The sequence below is a fragment of the Engystomops pustulosus genome, chromosome 5, assembly GCF_040894005.1.
Source record: "Engystomops pustulosus chromosome 5, aEngPut4.maternal, whole genome shotgun sequence".
Classification (NCBI taxonomy): domain Eukaryota; kingdom Metazoa; phylum Chordata; class Amphibia; order Anura; family Leptodactylidae; genus Engystomops; species Engystomops pustulosus.
In genome coordinates, this window is record NC_092415.1 from 173,007,008 (window position 1) to 173,028,092 (window position 21,085).

General features: G+C 39.8%; 1 long non-coding RNA gene across 1 annotated transcript; it reads left to right on the forward strand.

Annotated features, from left to right (window-relative positions):
• The first annotated feature begins 15,512 nt into the window (after nt 1-15,512).
• LOC140134243 (uncharacterized) lies at nt 15,513-16,424 on the forward strand. Its single transcript, XR_011856152.1, has 2 exons — nt 15,513-15,938; nt 16,391-16,424. It is a non-coding gene; the product is annotated as an uncharacterized lncRNA (long non-coding RNA).
• The last annotated feature ends 4,661 nt before the right edge of the window (nt 16,425-21,085 follow it).

Genomic DNA, 21,085 nt, shown 5'->3' on the forward strand with positions numbered 1-21,085 from the left:
TACTGCATGTTTGATGAAGTAAGAGGCTGAAGACTCTTGGTATATCTGGGGGGCAAGGGTTGGCAGGGGGAAATTAAGACTGATGTTCAATATAAAATGCAATTTTGTCGCTTCTGTATCTTTATTAAATCAAGTTTTAATAAGTAGGCTGCACCTTTCCAGTTGACTCAAAGAGTCACAAGGGGCGTGTCCTGTTGGGCAGAGTCACTGTGTGACTTGGCCATTCTCTCCCTCAAGTCTCTTATTTGCCCCCCCTTATACCTAAGGGAGGGGGAATGAGGGAGCGGAGGGATACATTAGAGAAGAGCTTACATTCTAGGTCAGTAAAAGAAATTCAAAATCATAATGGAGAATAACATTGATAAATCCTCCCCCCTGTTATACTTACATCTGACTTTACAAGGTAGAGATTACTGGATTGTGCTATCATGGGCAATCATTTGTTATTATCAGTGGCGTAATTTGAATCTGCAGGGTCCCAGTGCAAAGTCTGTGCCAGGCCCCCTGACTATAATGTATGGTTTATAGTACTAGTCTTCTAATATGGGAAAGTGACACCTTATGGGCCCCTAAGCCTCCTGGGCCTGCGATCGCACCCTCTGCACCCCCTCAAGTTACGCCCCTGGTTGTTATATTCAGTTGCTTGTTTTACCTAGCTTTTATGAAGAAAACTTATCTATTTAACATAACCAAATCGCATAAAACATACTCTCCCAAGTGATTCTCTTTTATCAAACTGTTACTAATTCTAAATATCCATGTTTTGGTTGTATCCAATCCTGGGAGAGGTAGGTGACATCCAATGTAGCCGTTTTTATAGTTTCCCTCAGAAGTTGTTTGACAACATTTATAGAAGTTAAAAGGTAGTAATAAATGGATGCCACAGATTAATGAATAACTGATATATCCAATAAATCAAACAAAACATCCTAATATACTTTATAAAGTGAATATATCTGAGGATGGTGGCTCAAGATGTAATTAGGCACATTTTCATTTTCCCTTGACAAGCATTGTCAAGCACCTGACCATGAGGACCAATGAAAACACGCATCTACTAAAAGGTTTTCAAAATGCAACTCTTTAAAAGGTTATATTTGACCTTTTCGTGCTTACTATAATGGCAATTGGCATGAGATGAGTAGACAAATCTTTGCAGATAAATAGAAAGAAATTTAGTTTGATAGGGCAACTTTCTGACCGTACTAGTGCCATTGTAGGATCATACTGGGGGCATCACATCATCTGCATGTATATAGTTTCTTCAATCTGCTAGATTTATTGTATGCAGATACATTTACACTTTACAAGAACATATCAGTCTCAGGGTCTAGTATGACACACCATTAAAGTTAAAGCAAACAAGTCCTGTTTACATGAATTTTTAATGATGTTCTGTCCTGATAAAGGCAGTACTACAATCTTGTAACTCATAGACGTAAATGCACCTAATAAATCACATGATCCACTGGAAAAAGGAAAATTAGACAGTACAATATCCCAATTTACGAATACAGAAGAGTAGAGTTCTAGTATTCAATATGTAGATATAATTATAGGTGACTACTTACTCTATAGTATTCTCATTTATCCTTTTTATTACCATATATACTCGTGTATCAGCCGAGTTTTTCAGCACAAAAAATTTTGCTGAAAAACCTCACCTCGGCTTATACATGAGTCAATAAAAAAAATAAAATTATATACTCACCCTCCGGCGGCCCCGATGTCATTGCGCTCCCCCAGTGTCCACACGGCTCTGCTTCTTTCTTCCTTGCAGCTCCTCTTCTGTCTTCCGTCTTCTTTAAAAGCCTGCAGGGCGCGGCCATGGGGGAGCCACACGGACATCGGGGGGGGGGGGGCAAACACTGGGGCCACCGAAGTGTGAGTATATAAGTTTTTTTTTATTATAAGGGTGGGCTGGCTGTATACTACAGGGGGGAGGCTGGGTGGGCTATATACTACAGGGGGCAGCCTGGGCGGGCTGTATACTACAGGGGGTAGGCTGGGCTGGTTGTATACTACTGGGGCAGGCTGGGCTGGCTATATACTACTGGGGGCAGGCTGGGCTGGCTATATACTACTGGGGGCAGGCTGGGCTGGCTGTATACTACTGGGGGCAGGCTGGGCTGGCTGTATGCCACAGGGGGCAGGCTGGGCTGGCTGTATACTACTGGGGGAAGGCTGGGCAGTGCTGTATACTACTGGGGCAGGCTGGGATGACTGTATACTACTGGGGGCAGGCTGGGCTGGCTGTATACTAGAGGGGGCTGGCTGTATACTACATGGGGCTGTCTGGCTGTATACCTCATGGGGCTGTCTGGCTGTATACTACATGGGGCTGTCTGGCTGTATACTACATGGGGCAGGCTGGCTGTATACTACTAGGGGCTGTCTGGCTATATACTACTTGGAGCTGTCTGGCTATATACTACTGAGGGCAGGCTGGCTATATACTGGGAGGCTGTGACCAATGCATTTCCCACCCTCGGCTTATACTCAAGTCAACAGGTTTTCCCAGTTTTTGGTGGTAAAATTAGGGGTCTCGGCTTATACTTGGGTAGGCTTATACTCGAGTATATACGGTACATCTCTCCAATGAATTACTTTATGTAGGGATCTGCTTCCCTTTGTCTTTACTAGTTTGTTCTCTATTTTTTTCGTCCAGATGTTTCATGCTTATTACATTGTTCCTGTATGTCTGGATTAAATACAGCTCAGATCACTACAGTGTGCGCCGCGGTGCAGTAGTTGAGGAAGACTCGGCATTTGGCAATGATCTATTCTTTATGCAATGAGTAAATAACATGGATTGATTTAATCATAAAAGAATAACAGGAAAACTGTATTGATTTTTAAAGTCCCTAATGTGAACATCAGAAGCTATTGACTTGGCTTCATCCAAGGTTGTATCATTGCTGTGAACTCAGGAACATCAATAGTTTGTCATTAACCGAACAAAAAATATGACAATTTGGACCCTATTCAAAATGGGATGGCGCAACAAGGAATCATTGTGATTGTAGTGAGGGCAGAGTAATATATGTACTAATACACTTTAGTGCTCATTAAATTGAGAAGGACAAAATCCATAATTCCTGCCGAATTGCCCTTATATTAATTAAGAGAGTCTGTCTGTTCACAATCCAATAACACCGCGTCTCTCAGGTTTTGCTGACAAGATGCTAGTACTGGGAGCTAATTTTGTTCAGCATGTTCCTAGTAACAGATATGATCTACAGTGAACAATGAGTAACGACTATGTCAGCTATTGACACGTTTATCTAAATTTATCATAAAAGTAGTCTGGTAAATTAAAGGTATGTTTGAGATGACAGTCTGTATTGTCTGTGCACCACAAATCAGACCAGTAAAGAAATTGTCTTATCCATACAGTATATTGTATACCTACCTCTCTGCTTTATTGCTACTTTTATTACAAATACACATTGATGAACGGCATGACACATGAGACATATTCCATTACAAAATATAATTGTTGATCTCAGTAAGAATCTGTTCAGACAGTGTTCAGACAAAATCTGATTTGTAGCAGATTTTTTGGGTGCTTCGGCATTAGCTCAAATCTTTATTCTTTGGTGAATCACCACAGCTTGTTTCTGTATATTAAATTTTATTTATGGGTTTAATATTGTGTCCTCATCTAAACACGTTATTTACTTTTGGCCAACTCAAGAATGGGTCTTAATCCCTCCATTTACTACTTGGTGAAAGAAGAAGGATAATAATAATAATTCCTTTACTATATATGTAGTGCACACAGATTACACAGCGCTGCACAAAGCTTGCCAAATCAGTCCCTGTCCCCAATGGGGCTCACAATCTAATCAACCTACCAGTATGTTTTGGAGTGTGGGAGGAAATTGGAGGACCCGGAGGAAACCCAAGCAAACACAGAGAGAACATACAAACTCTTTGAAGATGTTGACCATGGGCAGGGGCGGCATCAGGTTTTAGTGGGCATCTGGGCTATAGAGCCTCAGTGGGCCCCTTCAACCCCTACCCCGTGTAGCCACACTGCCCCCCCCTGTAGACACACTGTATTCCCCCTCCAGCTACACTGCCCCCCTCCCCCTGTACACACACTGTATCCCCCCACTCCAGCTACACTGCCCCCCACTCCAGCTACACTGCACCCCCACTCCAACTACACTGCGTCTTACCCCCTGTACACACACTGTATCCCCACCTTCAGCTATACTGCCCCCCCCCTCCAGCTACACTGCTCCCCGACCTTTCAGATACACAGTAGCCCCCCCCCCCCCTGTACACACAATGTATCCCCTCCTCAAGCTAAACTCCCCCCCCCCCTCCAGGAAAGAAAAAAACTCACCTGTCCTCATTCCTCACAAAGCAGAGCAGGAACAGACGCCATCTTTCTTTGGCATGTGCCCGCTGTGCACGCCGGCTCTGAAGCCGGCACAAGTGATCTGATGATGTCATCATGTGCGCTGGCTTCAGAACCGTCGCATACAGTGCTGAGAGACGCTTCGGGGGAACGAGGACAGGCAGAAAAGTACACAAGCCGGAAGGTGATCATTTGTACCAGTGTCTTAAAGCGACACTGGCACAATTGATCCGGGGGCCCGAGTGGGCCCCTCAAGCACCCCGGAGCCCCGGCACTTGCCTGGGTAAGCCGGTTGCTGGCGCCGGGCCTGACCCTGGGACTTGAACCCAGGACCCCAGTTCTGCAAGGCTGTAATACTAACCACTCACCACCAAGGATGTCAAATCCTATGGTTACATGAATTTCTAACTACAGGCCCTGCTGGCAAAAAGCCATTCATGAGTTCTCCATTAAAGGGTTTGTCCACTTTCAGCAACTAATTGACGGTATGTATAAGGAAAAATTACACAATTTTCCAATATACTTTCTGTATCAATTCCTCATAGTTTTCTAGTCCTCTGCTTGCTGTCCTTTTATAGAAGAGCTTCTGTGTTTACTTACAGTGGATAGAAATCTCTACATGTTTATATAATGGACCCGCAAATACATGAGCCGTTATTTCACAGACAGAAATCAGAGCCTTGTGAACTTGAAAGTTTTCTAGAGCAAAACAGCAAGCAGGGATCTAGAAAACCCACAGGAAACTGATATATAAAGTATATTGGAAAATTGGATAACTTTTCCTTACACAAACCATATGAATTATTTGCTGAAAGTAGACAACCACTTTAAGTAAGGAGGCCTCATCTATTAGGCTATTTCCAGAACATGGCCGGCATATTGAAAACTTCCTTAGTGGATCGAGAGCAAGTTTTTATAAAAGGAAGGTGGTCATATAGCATATAAAATATTTTTAATATCTCTTGTTGCTCAAATGATATCAACAATAGATTCTTATACGGGTTCATAGCCATTAGGTGCAGTGCTCAGCACCATGGACAACACGTCAAAGAGCTGCCCATCACAGAGAATGTTTCCTGGTGTTGATGCAATTTTTTGTTGATAACTTTTAAACAACTAAAGATATCATAAAATAATCTTTGATATGCTATATGGCCTCATTTCCATTGGAATGGAGGCTCCCATATGCTGGCTTTCAAGATTTTTCTGATATAGCCAAAAAGATAGACCCCCTCATCTATAATTTTCTGGAGTATTCAGATATATAAATCTCTTTTTTGTTTCTTAAAGGAGATTAACCTCTCCACCTCCCTCACCCATGCTGGGAGCATGAGAGAGTGAGGTGACATCACGCGAGAGGGAGGTGCGAGGGCTTGCAGAATTAGCAGCCCGTAGCGCCGGACATGTTGTCCCCGCGCTCTGTACTGCTAATTATAAATTTCTTTTCTAGGCGATCCTGGTGTGTCAAGACTTGCGACGGACAGCCCTGGGATCAAGATATAAAGTAGCAGGTGAGTATTTTTAGCTTTTATGTGTTTTTTTTCAGTGGTTGATTTCCGTTAAATCAGAGTGTTTCATGGGACTTTTGAGTCGCAATGTATACTTGGCTATCAATAGAAAACATGAAGGTCACTATTAATTTTCTTACTGCGACAAGAATTAGGGCTCTGGCCCATTGAAATCCACAATAAATTCAACACTAGTGTTCTGTAATTCAGACCACACTCCATGAACCACTATACACTTCCATCCTGAGACTCCATATATTCAATATATATCGTAAATCGTACAATCTGTGCACCCCTCGCAGGGACACCCCTGGGTGTTTGTATTACTTTGTAGTACACAATATTGTGCATTTTCTCATATACTTGGCCTTTTGTGATCATGAACTTTGAAAGGAACTTTAAGAAGTCACAATGATTTGTTTCTCTGAAATCTCTACCATCAGCCCATGAGCCAGGTCTATTCCGTAACATGGATGGATAAATAACCATGTGAAATATTTGGATAGTTATGTATTCAACATCCTGTGAGCAAGTTCCATACTGTGCAAGTGAATTAGTCATATCATGTTTGACAGTGGAGAAGTGAAGTTACGGTCAGGTAGTAATCTCTCCTGGAGATCACAGCCAGGTTATCTATTTCCTGTAAAGTCAGAACAATACTTTTATATTCCTGATGATGAAAGGTTTAGTCGGAAATCATTTAATTGCTCTGCAGGATTATTAATCACCTTTGACATAGTATGAATGACCAATACATTTCAAGAACAGCACTAGAAACATTTATTTTTATGAAGAAAAATGTTAATATCATCCTTAGATACTTTAGGTATGAAAATGATGGTTCTCATATCCACAGGTCTGGGATATAAAGTTATTACCATGAAGAAGCTTATTCAGAGCATTTTCTCTGTCTAAAAAATTATAACAAATGATAAACTAAATAGCAATGGCCTTAGTACTCCTTTAAGAAGCACATTTAAAGGGATAAAGAGGTGGTATAATTAAAGTGAAACGGGAAAAAGTATATGATAGGAAGATGTCCTCCAATTACAATAAGTCCCTAGAAGCAGTAGTCACACATGCTGACAATCAATTCAGCTCAATGGCAGATGCCAAGTGTAGGGCTGGGCTAGAATAGAGTGGATAGTCTGAAGCTCTCTTCAAGATATCGTTGAGGTGAAAGCAGAGGAACCCCCACACTTATTTCCTGTGATATAGAAAAAGTTACATTTGTGGTCTAATCTATTAAAGGGGGTTATTCAAGAGTTACATTTTTATATGCTCACCTCTCACCCGGTATAAGCTGCCCAAATGTTCACCTTTCAATAAGAAAATGACCCTAAGCACACAACTAAAATAACAAAGCACTGGCTTCACAACAACAAGTAAGGATTATTTGGGAATACAATAATAAATCCAGTATAAAAGTGTTTTTCCAAGCTATAATATTTAATAATCTATCCATAGAATTAATGTGTGATCATGGGGAGGAACCAAAACATGGCACCTCCTTCAACAAAGTGCAGTTTTATGATTCACAAAATTTTATGGGTGGAGTTATCTCTAAGACAGCAGCCATCTACAACTATAAGTCCCACGATCCCTCAGCTCTCAGTAATAGCTCTTCCCTCTCATGCTCTCTGCTCCCAGTGATGATGCAACAGACTGTACTGCTCTCTTACTAAAGTAATGATGTGTAATGTTCAGCACTGAACATTACCTCACTGAGATGGGTCTCAACACAACAACAGCTATACTGGATGTACTGCAACCAACCAACTACAACCAAATGCTAACATGCTAACATGATGCTAACATGACCTGCTCAGGCAGGTGCAGGGCACATGATGTGGACATGTGACCAGTGGCCATCTTCTGTCCTGTGTCTCCTCCACAGGGACAAAATCAATGGCCTGATTAAAGGGCCAGTAACACTTTAATTCTTCATTGTAGTGTATATCCACAACATTTTTCTGATAAGGGGAGCAAAAATGTATTTATTTTAATCACCCATTTGAAAATAAATTAAGATTATTCCTGGAATACCCCTTCTATTCCCGTTATCCCAAAAAGATATGTTATTAATGTTTACAAGGAAGAGAAACCCCTATTTCCCTTAGGGTTGAAAGACAAGATAAGATTTTCAGAACAATCAACATTATAGTTATAAAGATAGAAAACAAGATAATTGATGGCTCCATCATCAAATACATGTCACATATCTGGACTGTTAATGTTCCCCGAGGAAATTGATATCTTTACAGGAAACAAAAATAAAAAAGACAGATCAGAGGTTCTCAAAATTGTCCTTAGGGAAACCATAGCAGATGGTAATGACAGAGCGTTCGTTCCTGAACATACAGATGCATGCATGTGTTCAATAAGCACAACAGAGGTCCCTTACAGAGAGACATCAAACATCCTATAAGCAATGATCAATAGATGGAGGAGTGAACCATCAGAACTCTGTGATGCTGGATGCACAACAATGTCCTCATGGTTTTGTAATGCAAATACTCAATGTTGGATTTGCAGAGATTTCTGTCTTTGTTGTGAATCATTTTTATTGGAAAACTGTAAAGAAAATAGGGAAAAAAGTCAAACCTAGATTATAATATGATTTTTGCTGTGCAATTACCATGCAAGAGAGACATCGTGTTTGCCAGAAAAAAATACATTTTATTGTAAATAGTTTTTAATGTTTATCCACATATATCACATTTTCAAACTTTCCCAGCACAAAGGACCCGTCATCAACCTTATTAAAAATAGGTGTCTTTTAGTATTAAATTATTTGGAAAAGTGATTTTTACAGACATTTTAATACATTCAAATAGTGACTAAACATATCATTCCTGTATAACTCTTGTATTTTATCTAGTAATTGGCTACAAATTTATTTTTAACAATTCCCCCCTTACACATGGACACTCATTGCAGTTGGGCGGACATGTGTTTTCAAGGGTGAGTAGGAAGAAATCTACTTCTAGAAATTTTTTTAATCATCCTGGTACCAAAAGGATCGTGAGTAGTCTGAGCCTAAAATTTAAGAAGCCCCTATACATATTAGATATAGTTTAGGATGGCTAGTCAATCTAAAATAGCCTCATTCAGCTGACATTAAAGAGAACCTGTCAACAGGATTTCAAATTTTCACCTAATCACAGGTTCCCATAGCCTTTTTAATACTCAATTCCCAATCAGGGGCAGATTAAGGCTGCCATGGGCACTAGGCTGTGTGAATATAATAGCCTCTACAAGTCAAGAATTCACTTCCTACACCTGGTACTGGAATCAGGTTTCTTAGGAAATGGAGGATGTGTCCCTTCTGTCTGCTTTAAGTCTGTGGTTTAAGGACAGTTGGAGGACCATCAAAGGTCCTGAAATAGCTCTTGTATTGTAAGCAGGTACCAATGTGCAAGGATTTCATGGGTGAAGTTCCTTTTCAGTTTAAGATTTGGTGGTTGGTTTGGGCAACCAGTGGCCCCTAGAAGGTTTAAACCTTGGGCTACTGCCCAAGGCCCAATCCACTGCAGTTCCTGCTCACTTTTAAAAGTATATAAAAATATATACGCCTGTCAGCAATTTGCATTAAATAATGGGGGCTGCTGAGTCCCTTTGTCATCATCATTATCTCCTCACAGCTCGCCCTCCTCCCTTAGGACTAAGGAGTTCATTGATAGATGCCATCCATTTTTCATATAAAAAAACACATTTTGCCCACCTTATAGAGACTCTGTTGCGACACCTAGTCCCATCAAGTAAGACGAAGTAAAAAGTTTTGAATAAGCTATTGGCACGGCCTGGGAAGGTTTTGGGCTCTTGCAATATTTTGCTTCTTTTAACTCCTTACAAGATTTCTTTCTTTATTCTTTGATAAAAAATCACTTGCTAGTCCCAGTAGAAATAATAGTTGTTATTTTGTTGTGTTAGTAAAGTGGTTTCCGTTCCCATTAAATATCCTTGAGGGTAGAAGTATATTGTTATCACAGGTGGGCACAGTGACTTCACACATATGGTATAAGGTACGGAGGTGCTACGGAGTTGAGCAAGGAATCCTCCTTCCAATTGTGATAACATTTTATCGCTAACTCCGAAGAGGGATAAAAGAGTTTGCTTGAAACCCTACTTCATTATATCACCTCCTGGCTACAAATCAGATGCAGCAGAGCAAATAATGAACAGATAGCACAGTGCAGGTCACATAGTGGCCCACCCATTCTTTGCTCCATTATTGCTGCCTCTGCTTAGGGAAGGGCGGTGCGAGGTCATCCCCTCTTTACATTTGCCTTACTGTTTCCAAACAAGCAGTGCTTCATCCACCCTCCTCTTATGTTCCTCCAGCGTCACAATGACAATGGGGACATCCCACAAATAGAGCAGCAGAAAAGAGGGAGGTTGGAGGGATGTGTTAGATTCAAGTTAAGTATTTTAGAGTTCAAGATCAAGCAAAGGCACATCCACACACTATGTAAATATGGTCACTATGTACTTCTGCGTGTTCCTTCAGTTGATGTAAAACCCTTAGTCTGGGGTGCAATTCAATTAGGTTGGCGAGCACTAGACTTATATATTATAGATGTGGTTCTACGACTGGCACTTTGCACCCTGGATGTACCCTGCTACTTACCTAGGTGGCAGTAATATTAAAATTAAAAATAACATTTTAATGATAGATAGACATTAGTCCTTTGCTTTGAGCCCTGAGTTATGCAACCATATAGTTTTATATCTAATGCTATTGAATATAAGATACAAGATAGATAGATAGATAGATAGATAGATAGATAGATAGTAAAAGGTAAGGGGCAGACTTATCACCTTTTTTTCCGACTTTTTGTTGTGTTTTTTGCAACTTTTTTGTCTCTAATTTGTATTTGCGTCTTTTTTTTAGACTTTTTTGAGACTTTCCAAACGCTAGTGGGGCATGGATTTTAGCCATGTTTGCCTTATTTAACTTAGTAATCCAGATGTTTTTCCTAATTTATGATATGCAACTTTTAAAAAATGTCTCAAAAAAGCTCCTCTACAGGGCAGGTGCATGCATATGACCAAAAAAGACACATTTGATAAATCAACTTTCATCTTTTTTTGGTTTTAAAATATAGGCTAAAAAATTTGCCCGTTTGTTCGGCTCTGCACATGTTGTAGATTGTCATGCGCAAAATTTGCATCTAATACCTGCATTTTTTATATGCGATTTTAGTGCAGATTTTCCGCATGCGTTTTTTTTCCTCTTTTTTCCCATCCGTTTTGACTGAGAATTCTGCATAGAAACTGCAGATTTTCAATCTCCCATAGACTTCAATATACATGCAAAAATCTGCGAGGAAGCACAAGAAAAGTCACACGGTCAGTATTTTATTTTCCACACTGAGCGATTTCCCTGAAGAAAAAAATGTACCGTATACAGGATTTTTTCAAAATCACATTCACTTTAATGTTACTATGCTGGATTGATGCATTGATTCATTATTAAAATTTCAAAAACCTCTTTTTAGAAACAAACCTTTTTCAAATAAACCTTTTGTCAAAAGCATCAGGAGCATCAGGAGAAGCAGCTGTTCTTTGTGTTTTTTAATATTTTTTTAATTGATTTTTTTAAATCAGAAAACAATGATGATAGCTTAACAATATAATATGGGGCGGTTCACATTAAGCCCCTCCCATGCCCCTCCTCCCTGAATGAGTACATATGTCAATCAGCAGGAGGGAGGACTCCAGTGATTTCAGTCTCCATATAAGGGCAATAACCTCATTGGGAAACCACCAAATACAATGGCAGCAGCCAATCACTATTTTCTGCTGAGGTTGACTCCTCCCCCTGTATTTAGGGGGAAGGATCAGGCAGTGTACAGCCCCCTATAAGCACACAGTGATATGTCAGTGATATATAGTGTAAGGACACATTGCTGAGCCCCACAAGTTCTCCTTATAATGTACATGATAGAGGAGAGGTGACTGTGGCTGCACCAGGTACAGGACACACAGGGACAGGACATCTGTATATACAAAGCTGAAACAGTAATATTACAATCAAAACATAAAATGATATCCTTTTTTGATTTTGATATTAAATCCCCCCAAAAAATACTATCAGTCTGTAGAATATTCCTAAATGTTAAATGACTGTATGTTGCAAGCAGAATGTCATCAGCTGAAGCTGATTTATAGAACTTTTTCTCATTGAGACTTTTTATAAAAAGTTGCAAAAATATGAAAACGTCTCAAAAACAAACCACAGAGAATGATCACATCTATCTAAGCAAATTTTGACATTAGACAAATATGGTGCAAAATAGAGACATTTTAGGCTAAAAAAAAATACGCAAAATAGAACAGCCTAAGATAAATCTGCCCCCTTGTGTCCTACTTGTAGAGCATTTTCTTTGTGTTCAGATTACAAGTACACCATGAAGCCCATGATTGTATGACTATTCTGAAGTGCTTTTGGATTTACTGTAAGCTTACATAAATATGATACGCATGAAAATGGCTTACCATACTTTCCGTGTAACATGATGCTGTTAACTTAACATTTAAAGCCATTGAACAAAGCCTTTTCACAATTTCTGAGTTTGAAAAAAAAATCTTTGAGCATTTGGATTAAGAGAGGAACATTCTGGTCACCAGTGCAAAATGTCAAGTAAGAAGGATGATCGTTCTCCAACAGTTTTATACATGAGGCAAGATTTTAGTAGTAAACTTACAAATAAAATGGATAAATTCTCAATGGTGTGGGGAGTGTCCATACATCAGGAGTTTAAAAGGAACCTGTCAACAGGGACCTCATTTTCACTAAAGACAGGTTGCAGAAGCCAATCAATTGCATAGCAATTTGCATTAAAATATAATTGTGTTTTTTTACTTACCTTGCACCCTGAAAGAATCCACTTTCTAGTCCCAGGGGTTTGTCTTTGGTTTGGATGCATTTCACAAAACAACATGTGACTTGTCTGTGCTGTTCACTCAGTTCTCAGCCCCCACCTTTGTGTTTCTGCATCGGTGGGGGAAGGGGCTGTACAGGAGCACAAAGTTGGAGGTGTTGAGTGAGCAAACCCCCTGGGACTAAACAGAGGATTTTGTAAGGAGGCAAGGTAAGTTAAAACACAATTATATTGTAATGCAAATGCTTAGAGAAGGCAGGAAACCATATTTTCAATGTAGCTGTAAGGGGCTTCAGATCTTTAGTGAAAATGAGGTCGCTGGTAACAGGTTCCCTTTAACACAATCCCATTGTCAATTATAAATTGTAATGGACTCTTAGGACATATCTATAATACATTACTAATAGACCAAATTTACCCCAATCTACCCCTACCTACACACAAGATAGACTTTGGAACTTTTACTGGCATTGTTATTTCTTTGTTAAAAGTAATAAAAACCATGTTAAAAATGCCAATTATACAATGCAAGGAGAAAAGTATTACCCCTCCCCCATCCTACATGTGACTTTTTTGTGACAAATTTAAACACTTATTTTTCATTATATTGTGAAGCAAAAAACAAATAAAACAAACAAACAAGAATCTTTTTGTGCAAAATTATTCATTTCCTTAGTCAGTAGTTTGTAACATCAAGTGGCTTTTGATAAGTCTCTATGTTTTTTCTGAAGGAACAGCTTTTTGCTAAACAAAATCCCTGTATTTAGCACCATCCATCTTCCCCTCCACCAGTTTCCCAGTCCCTGCTACTGAAAGAACCAGGCCATACACTGGGGCTCTTGTCTTCCCTCCTGCCCCTACTGGAGCTTACTGTGGCTATTGTTGTGGTCGGAGGGAATGGGGGTGGGGAAGTGCTGGGAGCTGCAGTGACTAGTGAGGAAAGTGCTGGTCCTTGTAATTGCCTCCACTGTCTGCCCCCTCTGCTCCCTATGCTAACCTGCAGCATAGATAACAAGGCAACTGTATGTAATTGAGTGTGTATGTATAAGTACATGATTGTGTCTGTATACTGTATGTGCATGTGTGTATCTATATACTGTATGTGTATGTCTGTATGCTGTATGTGCATGTGTGTGTATACTGTATGTGCATGCATGTGTCTGTATACATTAGATGCATGTGTGTATCTATATACTGTATGTGTATGTATACTGTATGTGCATGTGTGTGTATACTGTATGTGCATGCATGTGTCTGTATACATTAGATGCATGTGTGTATCTATATACTGTATGTGTATGTCTATATGCTGTATGTGTGTATACTGTATGTGCATGCATGTGTCTGTATACATTAGATGCATGTGTGTATCTATATACTGTATGTGTATGTCTATATGCTGTATGTGTGTATACTGTATGTGCATGCATGTGTCTGTATACAGTATATGCATGTGTGTGAATATATGTATTTATAATAGGGGCATTATTTAAAGGAAATCTACCTTCAAAATCAAGCATGCTAAACCAGGAACACTTACTCATAGATCCAAGGAGATTTACTATGGTGATCTTCTTATATTTGTCATCCATGGCCTCCTCCCTTCTAAAATCAACTTTGACAATAATGCTAATGATTCAGAAGGGCCCTGGGAGTCATTACCAGAGCCTTTCTGTGTAGCTTCATGGGAAGTTACAATGTGCAAGGAGCATGTCTCCCCCTTCCTCCAACTGCACTTCACCCTACCTGCACAGTGTAACAGAAAGGATCCAAAATTAAAAATGTATCACATTCTAGTCTTAAGTATTTATCATTAAAGTTATAAAAACTGTTATCATAGTCTTTATCTCATTTGCACATAGAAGACTAATTTATTTAGTAGTCTATAAGTGGCAACCATCATTTGATATTCCCAGTGACCTGCTCCATGTTTAGATGATCATATAGGCTAAAAGGGGACATCTTACTAGAATAAAACATGTAATTTATGTAATCCCTTCATGTATTATGTAAAGTTCCTCCAAATCAGAGGTAAACATATACTTTCCTTCTATAAAAACTGCAGTCGGGTACGGTTGATTGGAGGAATCCACAATTGTACAGGGAGGGACGGTCGGGGGGAAAAAACAAAAAAAGAGCAATAGACTCAAGTGTATTCTTTCAATAAATGGTTTATGAGATAGAGAAATGACTCTGGGAAGATGGCGGCCCCCTATGCACAAGCCGCGTGAGTCTGACAAAAATATGAAGTTGTTGCACTGAATGACGCATCGCCATCCAGCTTGTGTTTATATCCTTTTCCAGATTTCCCTCTTGGTTGTGTGTGAGGATAAGATGATCTTTTCCAAACAACATGATTTTGTGATACTCTGTCATAAGATGTCTATGCCATATGTCTTAGTATATGTTGTGAGTGGTTTTTTACCCTCATATTTTATTAAAATTGTTTAATGAAACAATTCAGTTTTCGGTAAGGTAATAATACATCTGTAGTGGACACTTATAACACTGGAATATAATGGAGCCCATGGCTCTTGACTAAATATAGTCTGAAAATCCACCAGGTGAGTCCTGTTTCCATACTGGGAAATGTTTTGTCCTCTTAATGCCCCATTGTAACACAGCTAGAATGCAGTTTGTCAAGAATCATTTAGCTTAAAATAACTCAGACTGTGCACCTTTTCATCTGCAAATAAAGCAGCTGATGCTCCCATTTACTCTTCTATGTTCCCTTTTCCCCCTAGACAATCTCTCCTAATTCCCAGCTGGAAGTCTATTGCAGTTACCTGTCTTTAATGTATGCAAATACTACAAGTCCTTCCATTCATGCAAGTGTGATCCAGCTTTTATTGGAGCATTGGTACCTGCACAAATCTGTCAAAATCCATTTGTATGCAGATCCCTGGTAACCTGTCAGAAAGTCCCTGCACCTGTAGGGATCGGATCAACTATTGCCAAGCTATTATTCTCAGAGATCAAAGACCTTCAGTGAGAAGAACTGGAAAGAAATGTAGAAAATGACAGAGCAAAGCGTCCATCAGTGGAAAGTGGACCAGTTCTTATACCTGAAGGAGCCTTTGTATTCGGCCAAGCTGTATATGAGCACATTCTTTTGAATTAACAACCCCAGAGGAAGACATTCATTCCCTCTCTTTTTATGGTGACGTACCCGCGGTATTCATGTGTTTTTAACCTTGAATAATTTTTTTTATTCTTTAATCTCTAAACAAGTTTTATCCTGTCCACAGGTCAGTTTTGTTACAAAGCCCAATTAGTGGTGCTACCTTAGCCTGGAGCAAAAGCCAAGTAATAGTGGGCAAGCCCCATCGAGAGGTGATGAATAGCCTGTAGAACTATAATTTGAAAGGGGGGATCTTTGAAGCATTTACCTTACATGGGACGCTATTGTCCCTGCAGGCTGTTTGATCCTAAAATAATTTACTTAATGATCTCACCATGGGAGCAATTGGCCGAGCAAGATTAGGTTGTAAGGTCTAATGGACATGGGAAAAGTTAAAACTGCTCCAAGTAAGGTATTTGCAGGGATGGGATTTTTGTGTATTCTCGGGCCAAGAACTTAAAAAGGTGATGAAAATGACATTAAATATTGTCATATTTTCCCTTAGGGAGCCATTATGACTGCTGGCACATATTCAGAGGGGTCTGCAAACTATCAAATCACCCCACAAGTAAAAACGGCACTGTGTAACCCTCTATGTTACAGGTATCTTTGAGACAAACTATGCAAAATAACCTCCCGCTTCACCAGGGGTACGGCTACGCCTTCTTATGTCTATATTTTCCTCTTTCTATTATTTCCACCCCTTTCATATTGTTTCAAATTTCCTCGAGGGAAAAAATGCGTAGAAGGAAGAAAACACAGTAACCCTGGGGCTCCAAGAAGCTCATTTGCATAAAAGAATTTTCTTTAAAATAACAGATATCTGGGAAACATTAAAGTGGTGTTTGTAAAGCTCATAAAGTGCCCTATGTAATTCTCTTTTTATTTGTAGGGTGATTGGTGAGCGAGTAGACATCCTTTCAACTTTGTGATCTAAATAAAATGTGATTATGGCACAAGACTAGAGAAACATAACCCCCTATAGATAGAGTGCTCCAGAGAGATCATATACCCTTGAAACAGAATATATCTTGTAGATCTTTTATTAAAATATTTAAAAAAACATAACAATATATAACATAAACTAAATATAATATACAATAAATATAAAATGTTTACAATAACTCACCTGCTGGTCAAGCCCTATTCACACTTAGCTAAAACACCTAGAAATAACAAGAATTTAACATACAACCAAATGATTAAACACTAACACTATCTTATATTGCATATGAGATCTATTACCCTATAGAGATCGATGATGAGAATTATGAGAATATGCCATAGATTCCCAATCCATTCATCTGTCAAAGAAAAATACTGGATTAGAATACAGCAGCAAGAACATAGACTAATGAATTATAATGCCAATTTGCCAAATACTATACAGGCGGTCCCCTACGTAAGGACACCCGACTTACATTAAATTCATTAAAGAGTAACTGTAACAGTTTTTTTTAATCATTGTTACCGATATCCAGCAGTTTCTTTGCTATACCCCTCAAATTACCTCATTGCTGCAATGGCTACTTTCTCCGCCTGTGCTGATAAGCCCTGTAGGCCATCCTATAAACAACTCTACAAACTCTACGGACTCCTGGGAGGGGAGGGGCTGCTGCTCCCTGCTAACAGAAAAGGAGGTCATGCGACAGAGCTTTGGCCTTGTATGGAGCAGAACTGGATGTGTTCGAGACTAGGGATACTGATGTTTTCTGTACAGAATAGTGAGGTACAAGATCCTCCCCCCACCATGTTCCCTATCAGCCCCTCCATCTCAGTCTGTGATTCTACAGAACATTCTCTGTCTCTCTCTGCACTTCATGCTGCTTCCCTCCCCATGCTCCACACTATGAGCTCTTTGCAGATAACCTATTAACCCTTAGTGTTCACACAGCACAGGCTATAGACTTCATGTAACTGGTTTATTTTGATGATTTCTTTCACTTACTACATGTTCCCTGCTCCTCCATGTGATGGAAGCTGCCAGGCTTCTGTATGTGCACTGTTCTTTGTTTAGTGGATTTACTTGTGGAAAACTACCACAAATAGATTTAATGCTAAATTACTTTGAGAAAGAACACAAGGCATCATGGTATCTGTGGACAAGCTAACTGGCCTCAGCCTGAGGGCATAGACTGACAGACATTAGTCTCCACCCACTTTAACTCTAGTGAGAAAGATTTTTGTAATACACTTTCAGAACAGAAAATGCCATAACTTTGGAAAGAAAAGAGTGAGGAGCACAAAGTAGGCATCGTTCTAATTGTTTATCAAGGGGGAATCATATATGATAATTGATAAAAACATTATAACGTTATAGTTATGCTATAAGACTGGTGTTTTTTATGTATACATTTTTTATAAAAATTTTCATAACATAACAAGTTAACTAGTGCATAATTAGTCACATTGCTATGGTACACAGTAGTGAAGCAGGTACATGAGCGGAAAAAGCTTTGCATAGGTAGGGAAAAAGGTGACATTTAGTTAGGTACTTCTTAACCCAATGAGCGTTTTAAATGTCAGTCTAAAATTCCCCCTGCTGGAAGTCCATTACCCATATCCATAAGGTGTCTCTGGCTTTTTAGTAAATATGGGCACAAACTCTGCCAGTTTGGACCAGGGACCAGGTCTGAACTGCCGGAGAATTTTGCTATAGTCTCCACAAGTTTTTTTGGTTGGCCCGGCGTTCACTGCCCTGCACACCTTCTGCCCACCCCTCTCCCATGTCCAAAGTGGCATGCAGGTTGAGGAAGCCAGAAAACTGGTGGGAGAGGAAGATTTATGAGCCTTATCTGCCAAAAAACACTATTCAATTAACATGTCTCTATTCTACAGCTTTCACGTTTAACTATAAAGGGGTTGTCCTCCTCCATCAAGTTTCCCCTATCCACAGTATAAGGGACAACTTGCTGATCAGTTAGGGTCCTAGAAGAGAGATTCTCATGAATCCCAAGAATGGAGATAAGTCGTACCATAAAAGGAACAGGGCAGTTAGTTATTTCTATTGCTCTATTTATCTCAATGGGACTGACGGAGATGGAACTGCAGTGCGATAGACGGTGTATTACGGTACCAGTAATTTCAAATCAAGAGGGCGCAGAGGGGACCTGAAGGGATGTTTGCTAGTTTTTGCACAAATCTACACCAGGAAGGGTCTGCTGTAGAATTGTAGGGTGGCCCAGCCAACCAGCAGGATACCTCAATAGGTCTAAGCCTCCTGATGCATCTGCCGTGGAAGTGGGGCAGGGCTTCCATCTACACAGTTGACACAGTTTGGTTTCATATCCTTCCATTTATTATTTTTACTTTCAACAAAAATACAAAAATCAACAATAGTGGTGCTTTAAATTTTCTGTGCTATTAGGGTACATATGCAAGAACAGAGAGTTGCTCTTAATAAATAACCTCATCCAGTAATAAAATAACCACAATACTGAAAATTTGTTGCTATCTATCTGGGAATAGCTGCTGACCACTGGAATGGAGAGAAGCAGTGTCTGTAGCATTTGGCTCCAATGGAAACATCATTTTTTAGAATCTTTTCTGACTCCTCAAGGTGTGTATATTGTCTCAAAGTCTAGAGGAGAAAAAGACAACGATAAACATTTCTGACATTTCTGTTTATCTTCTCTCCAAAAAAAACTATAGAGCATATTAAAGCATATTAGATCTCAATTGTTAACCTGTACTGTCCTATAAGTGTTTGTTTGCAACTAAGTGCAACACCCCTGCCAATACATAGGCAGGCTGGTAGTTGCCAAAAGTGCCCTCTCCAGGTGAATGTTCCAGAACCTGATCATTATGTAATAGCAGCTGTAGATCCTATAGGCAATAGTTAAGTGGGTGTAAGTTATTGACCAATGAGTTGGCTGTATTGTAAGCTGGAGTCTGATTGGAGAGGTGCTACCGCCTGACAATGAACATAAAATCCCCTGGGTAGGGAGGAGCACAAGACTCAGTGAACACAGAAAGAAAATTTTTCAGTACACTTTCAGTACTGACTCTTAACCTAATCCCAGGACCAGAGTGAGGAGACTCAAACCCAGAGCTGCAGCTTCCACAGTTTGGACACAGCTCCATCCCAGCCTGCATCTACTACCATGCTGGTGCACTATTCCTGAGGACCCTCTCCATGACCACTCCAGTACCAGAATCTGCTGTTTACCATTTAGGCCCGTTACCTGCTACTTGTTCAATTTAAAAAACATGAGTTATTTTGCACAATGTTGCCTCCGTCTAATGCCTGGATATGGCTGTCTACCACCACGGACTTCCCCTCTATTACCCAGGGACCTATCTTACAGACACTCAGGGGCTACCCCAGGGAGAACTAGTACATCAGCCTCTCCCTCTATATTTCTTGCACACACCACCTGCTGGAGACCTGCCAGGCTGTAGAACAGCCCTCCGGTCCCCATACCATAAGGAGCATGCATAAATATGTGCCTCTTGTAGAGTATGTATGTAACTGTAATGTAAAGCCTGTCTCTGTGCGTATCAACTGCCGGAACACTATGTACAAAACAATTTTTCCCCTGGGGATCAATAAAGTACTTTCATATCGTATCTTACACATCCCCACGACATCTGCTATCTGGAAGAATGGGAGGACAGCATACATAAAGGAGATGGCTGGCCAGTCCTGATGAAATTAGTGAGTTTGCCCAAAATAAATGCAATGTATATGGCCTGAATAACTACCTAAAACACTCAATCTTGCACTCAAATGTATATAAATGGCATCAGTGAGCCACACAGTTTCTATATTAACATGACCGGGAGATTTGATTTACCTCCACTCTTATTCTAGAAACTCAGCTCATTCATTGTGACTGGGAAGTATACAGTGATAATTATAATTACGTTAAGCGACACATAAGTAATTCTACATTTCTTTCCATTCACTTTTTTAACAATACATTTCTTCGTACAATAGGTGCAATCACACTAAAATGTGCTGTAGCCTATGCAATACTACTTACATTGTCTTTGCTGAATCTCCTCATTTTCTTCATCAGTTTGGAGATGAAGTAAGAAATCAGACTTAAATGGATGGCATGAAATAGCCACATTATACATGGTTTGTTGTGTATCTGAAATGATGTAATAATGGCAGCCATAAAAGAGTCCTGCAGAGTGTTGGCGATGAAGACCTGCGAAGATTATCTGACAAAAGACAAAGCTCTGAAGAGACTTC